The sequence below is a fragment of the Amborella trichopoda genome, chromosome 5 (assembly GCF_054954075.1).
Source record: "Amborella trichopoda isolate Santa Cruz 75 chromosome 5, AtrichopodaSantaCruz75HAP2 v2.0, whole genome shotgun sequence".
Lineage (NCBI taxonomy): Eukaryota > Viridiplantae > Streptophyta > Magnoliopsida > Amborellales > Amborellaceae > Amborella > Amborella trichopoda.
Genome location: NC_142340.1, coordinates 16,623,706 through 16,630,408, shown reverse-complemented (window position 1 = coordinate 16,630,408; position 6,703 = coordinate 16,623,706).

The window sequence follows — 6,703 nt, the reverse complement described above, 5'->3', positions numbered from 1 at the left end:
GCATATATAAATTAGTATAATTGTTTTGTTCTACTATGTGATGTATTAGTTCTTGCTTTTTACCTATTTCTTTTGGTAGAACTTTATATGGTGTTGCAATAATATCATATAGGGATTGTGGTGGTTCTCTTTTACTTAATGGGGTTATTACACTCTTTAGTATTATACTTTTCTCAGAAGGGTGTGTACTAGCAGTAGTAGTACCATCCGTACTGATATATGTTTTCTCTTCTATTGTTTGAATAGTATTGAATTGAGGAATGTTAATCTTATATTGAGTACATACTTCTTGTAACCATATAAAAAATCCTTTTGTTTTTCTTTCCTTTTTCAAGAATTTATTATATTTTTTATGGAATAATTCTACTAACCTAGGTTGGAATGTTTTAAGATACCATTCTCTAATACCTTGATTTTCTGAAGCAAGATAATCTTGTTGTATATAGGCAATATCTATTTTTCTCTTTTTTCTTGCCAATTTAGAAGCTAAATATTCTTCCATATATGCATCAATATTTATATCATCTTCCACTTGTAATGTAAGTATTTGAAATTCAGCTATGTCAGCTTCAGATGTATACATGGGAATGACTACGTGATCAGCTGTTCGTTTGACTCCTTGTAATTGGAAGTCTGAAGATGTTGTAGGTATTGATGGAAAAGGAAGTATTATAACATCGGGAGTGGTATGACAAGATTTTCTAGCAGGTACTAATGATTTTTTATTTCTTTTCCTATTAATATCTATATCGTCTTGTACTATAGGCTGTTGAAATTTTATTTCAATATTTCCATTCTGATGTTCTATTATTTGATTGGGAATATTATTCACAAGTACTTTTCTGGGCTGGTTTGCATTTTGCAATGCCCATGATTGAGGTAGAATAATGTCGGACCAAGTAATGGTTTTAGGTATAATCGTATTTGATTTTTCTATATTAGTTTGGAATAATATAGTTTGATCCTTCTTATCGGTTTGTATAATATTAGGACAGAGAGTATTTATTACTTTATAATAAATTCTATATACTATTGCTAAATTTTGAGAACCATGCGTCATATTGAATCCATGAGTTTTCAAATTTATAGTTAATATATATAATATATTTGGGTCTGTTAATGAAACAGAAAAATTTGGAAAACAATTAAAATAAATGGGTCCACTACATAGACTGGATTCAACCATGCCTAGGAGTGAGTCCGAAAGCTTATTGTGTCCTGTATCTCTTAGGCATACAAGCACTGAGGTGTTTAACCCTAGACGAGTTAATGGTTTAATGGCTATTTGTATTAATCCAATGTGTAAATATTTATAATTATTTTCTTTATGTTTTTCAATAATTTTCTTGATAATAGTTGAAAGTCTTCTTGATTTTGAGTTACTGATAGACTCTCTTCTACTGTTTTTATAGCATAACCTAATTTGAATTTGAATGTTCCTTTTTTATAAATATCTTTTATCGATACTTTAGGAATATTCCAATTTTGTATATGATGTTCAATATCATTTATGATGATCTCTTCCTTATTTTTAACTCTTAAGGTTTGAGATTGAGTTGTTGTATTACTGTAGAAACCTAACTAAATTTACATATAAGAAAGTTGGTCTGAGAGTTAAGGCAAGAGACGAAAGGAAAATTCTAGGCAAAGTACCCGCTAAAGCCAGGAAGAGCCGCTTAGGGAAACACGCTGGACCCTTGATCGTCCAGATTGAAGATATCCCACCATTTTACTGAGATGGTTTTTCTAAGGCGTGGGATATAGGTATGGTCAGTTATATTATTGACAGAGATTGAGTATTCCCACTTCATAATCTATGGGAGTTGGTATAGTGCAACAAAGTACAGGTGATTGTCTGTATTATTATCACTATTATTGAATATAACAAATTGTTCCTGCACTTTTTGGAAAGCAGGAGGTAAAATTGCAGTAGTTGATCCCCAAACTAAAAACCAATTTTTAAACCAATTGGAGAACCGTTCGAAAATGGGTAATTGAAATTGAATATACCAGTTATAAGTGTTATTTGGATTTTGGTAATAAAACATTTTATGCCAGGCTTCTATGTACTCGGCATACTTGTAATATTTGTACGAAAAATCAAGATTATGTAATTTTTTTGGCCTGAGCAGGATTACAACCCCACTCCTCATAAGAAAGCAATTTCTTGATCTGTATTTTTTAATATGCAATTATTCTGGTATTTTGCTGGTAGTAATGGACAACAGAGATGGACCCTGTTTCCATAAGAATGGCTTCATAATATTCACGAGTTTTGACTCCATTGGTTGGATTCAAATAGTTTATAAGATATAATGGAACAAGTTTGATAGGATCCATACTATTATGGTGGTAATCTATTGTAATATCCATGAGATATGCTCTTTCAATAAATATATATATGAAAACTCTTCCCAACACCTATAAGCCAAAATGAACAGTGATATATATATATATATATATATATATATATATATGAAAACTCTTCCCAACACCTATAAGCCAAAATGAACAGTGATATTGCCTGCCCTCATTATCATCCAAACTTCATCGTAAAGTCACAATTGTTTGGTAGTATTTTAATTTTCATTGTTTTTCTAAAAATCCAAATTACTTGAAATTTGGAGTATGTGTATATCTTAGTGAGGTGCACCTAATAAAAATATAAAAAAATAATTTGTAAATATAAATTGATCAAAATACCCCCAAAAATTTACAGGGGTATTTTGATCAATTTTTATTCCACAAATTATTTCTTTCATATTTTTATTAGGTGTGCCTCTCTAAGTTGTACATATGTTCCAAATTTCAGATCATTCTAATTAATAAAAAAATAAAAATTAAAACACTACTGGACAACTGCAACTGTGCGATAAAGTTTGGATGGTGACGAGGGTAGGCGAAATCACTGTTTATTTTCGCCTATAGGCGTTTTGTAGTATATTCCATATATATATATATATATATATATATATATATATATATATATATATATATATATATATATATACATATATATATATATATATATATATATATATATATCTTAATTTCTTTTGTTATTCTTTTTTTTTTGTACCATGACAGGAACTCGGCCGAGTTACTGGTACTCGACAAATAACTCGCCTTGGCCAAGGTTCGAGTACATTGGCCAAGTCAATTACTGAACACTGCTTTAGCTTGACTAAACTAGAGGTTGATTAAAATTTGTTTGGTTGTGATTAAATTGAATGCGATAAGTTGGAGGACCAAGAGAAGAGTATGTCCGATGTGCGGTCTAGCGTCAAGTGCCCAAGCAACAATGGACAATCAAAGTGGAAGTCCTTGTGGAAGAACAATGGGGACTGCTCAAACCTTGGCCTATTCGAGTACTTTGTGCAAGGCATAATCATCAAAATCAACCTCATTAAAGCCCTCAGAATCCACGGTCAGTTACTCCTAAACCTCGGTTTTGTTATCCTAATCCTTCTAATTGAGTAATAAGAATATCTTTCATGCACCACACACAATAAGTGGTAGTTCTTCGATAATAGATCACATGCTCAAACAATCAAAAGGGAAAAACATAAAAGGAAATATAAAGTAATATTCCACTATAATTTACATCACTTAATGGAGTAAGATCCAATAGAATGCATATTTAATTTTTTTGTGCTTGAAGTTTTCATCTTCGTAAATAAATCAATGTAAAATTCCCATCTGTAGTTATTTCTTGGGTTCATATTTTGGCAAGAACATGATAACAAATAGTTTAGATTGGATCTTCAGGTGAGGGTAGTGTAGATCTCTTACGGGTTTTAATAGTTAATGATTTTGTTGAGAATGTGCGGAGCATTGCAAGCATTGTGCCGGATGGTCAACTATACCAACTTGCAGACATTAAAAACGTACTGAAGCTTGAGTTAGAGGAGGAGGTTGGGATCCGATGCAGTACCAACTTAGAGGGAGATTTTTGACACTATGAAGTTTATGTCTGCATCGACAAACTCAATGCCACAAATGTGATACCTTGCACGAGGTTGCCCAACTTTAAATGCTCGGATGAGATACACTTCCCTACCTTCAATATCCAAATGCTTGAGAAGAATGTGACCAGCAACTCACTCAATCTCCAAGTTGAATGATGGCCATGGCACTAAGAGAACATGTTGCTTCTCTTCTCATTTCAAGCTCATCCAGTATGGTGTCCCAGAATTTGTAGTTATTTTTGGGCTTGATATGAATAAGATTGTGGTTTGTCTTTACAAAAATTGTAATAAAAGCAAGCAAAACCAATGCAAAGCTAGGAAATTAATTTCCCAATTAATAGAAACAAGAAGAAAAATAGAAAGAAACTTACTGTCCCAAATAAAAAAAATATCTATGAACATAGCACTGAAGAAAAATAAGGAATAACAACTATGAGGGGATGAAATAATTAACTTCAAGGAGGAGAAGCTAGCAAGCAACAACCACTTCATGGGAACCCTCTAGTTTTATAATAAAGCAATTAGGCAACCTCCTCAAAATAAAGGAAAATTATTAAGGAAAATAGCAAAAATATTCTTACATTGTCAAAATTTTAAAAATATCAAATTTTTTTAAGAAGTGTTCATACCCAACATTCTTTTTTGTATAAAACCTAGAATGTTCTTTACGGCCCGGACTTGCCTTAGTGGTTTCTCTTCGGCCACAACCCTATTTGAACTGTGATGCACTATTACGATCCTATTAAGGCTGTAACGCCCAATGCACTCTATGCATCAAGGCTCTAATAGGGTACTGATGCCCAATGCACCCGGTGTATCAATGCTCTAATAGGGCAGTGATGCTTAACGCACTATCAACTATGTACCCTTGCATGCATCAAAAGCATCCAAGGCACCAAGGGCCTAGATGGTGCATCATCACTACTCTAATAGGGCCGTGATGCCGAAGAATCATAGCTATTAAGGCTGTGAAGGATATTTTGAGTAGACAAAAGGTATGGATGTAATTAAAAATAAATAAAATTTATTATTGAAAAATGGCCAAATATTTTTTTTTATAATTTTTCAAACTACTAGGATTCTCTTAGATTGCCTATTCTTCACCTTTGGCGTACCCAAAGCAAGACTTTTCTCTTACCTCTCAAAGTTTCTCAAAACTCTTGATCTTAGGCTCTCTGGATCTTGTCTTATGCAGTTAAAACTTTATGCTCAAAATTATAGAGCATCCTCCCTTTCTTATTTAGGAGATCTATACTCTATAGTTGAGATTATCTTATGGTTTCTAATGGTCCTTGTCCTTCGATGTGATTGTTCAATCTCACCCCCTTGGTCTAAATACTTCACATCCAAGGTTTGTAGGTTGATGCTCTTTTTTCACCTAAGTTCTCTCTCTCTCTCTCTCTCTCTCTCTCCCCAAGGGCTCTCTTTGAGGTATCCACTCTCTTTAGATATCTAGGATCTAAGCTTCAAGAGCCCTTTAAAAAATTTTCAATACTTGATCTCAATCTCCATTATATTGAGAATCTCACAATCAATTGCTCTTTTATTCTTGGATAGTGCCCCTTGAATCAAAGCACTCTCACTTTAGAGCTCTCTTTTTCTTAATTACTTAGTCTCAAAGTTCCTTAAAGTTGAGATCCTCACACCAAGATTTGGAACTAAAGCCCTTCTCTCTCTCTCTCTCTCTCTCTCTCTCTCTCTCTCTCTCTCTCTCTCTCTCTCTCTCTCTCTCTCTCTCTCTCTCTCTCTCTCTCTCTCTCTCTCTCTCTCTCTCTCTCTCAGCTTAGAAGTGTCTCAAGCACTCATGGCAGGATATCCATTGCACAAGAGCTCTCTCTCTCTCTCTCTCTCTCTCTCTCGCACTCATGCTGGATATCCATTGCACAAGAGCGCTCTCTCTCTCTCTCTCTCTCTCTCTCAGCTTAGAACTGTCTCAAGCACTCATGGCAGGATATCCATTGCACAAGAGCACTCTCTCTCTCTCTCAGCCTAGAAGTATCTCAAGCACTCATGGCAATATATCCATTGCACAAGAGCTCTCTCTCTCTCTCTCTCTCTCTCTCTCTCTCTCTCTCTCTCTCTCTCTCTCTCTCTCTCTCTCTCTCTCTCTCTCTCTCTCTCTCAGCTTAGAAGTGTCTCAAGCACTCACGGCAGGATATCCATTGCACAAGAGCACTCTCTCTCTCTCTCTCTCTCTCTCAGCCTAGAAGTGTCTCAAGCACTCATGGCAAGATATCCATTGCACAAGAGCACCTAAGTATACCCCAAATGACCAAGGCATGGTCATTTATAGCTTTTAGGGGGTGAAATTAAAGTTTTTAGGGCCAAGTTTGTTTCAATTTTTTGGCTGAAATTTCAAATTTATGCCCTTGAACTTTGGGTGTTTATTCCACCATCGATTTGGCTTTGAATCAACATATTATTGGGCTTATGTGGCCTATTTAATGTGGTTCTTGGTCAGATTTCTTTGTTGGCGTATAATTGAATTAAAATTCATACGGTTCAAACCCTATTAAAAAGGGAGTGTCTACTAGGAGACCACTTATTTTGGTTCAAGGATGTCACAAATGGTACTAGCCGTTAAATATCATCAAATTGAATGGCTTGGGTTGTGTCACAAAGTTTTTAAAAAATAATATTTGAGCTTGGAGTCCAGTCACGTATGCACACAAAACCATTCAGTTTGAAATATCATAGACAGAAGTGATTATGACCTCCTTGTATTAAGAGTAAAT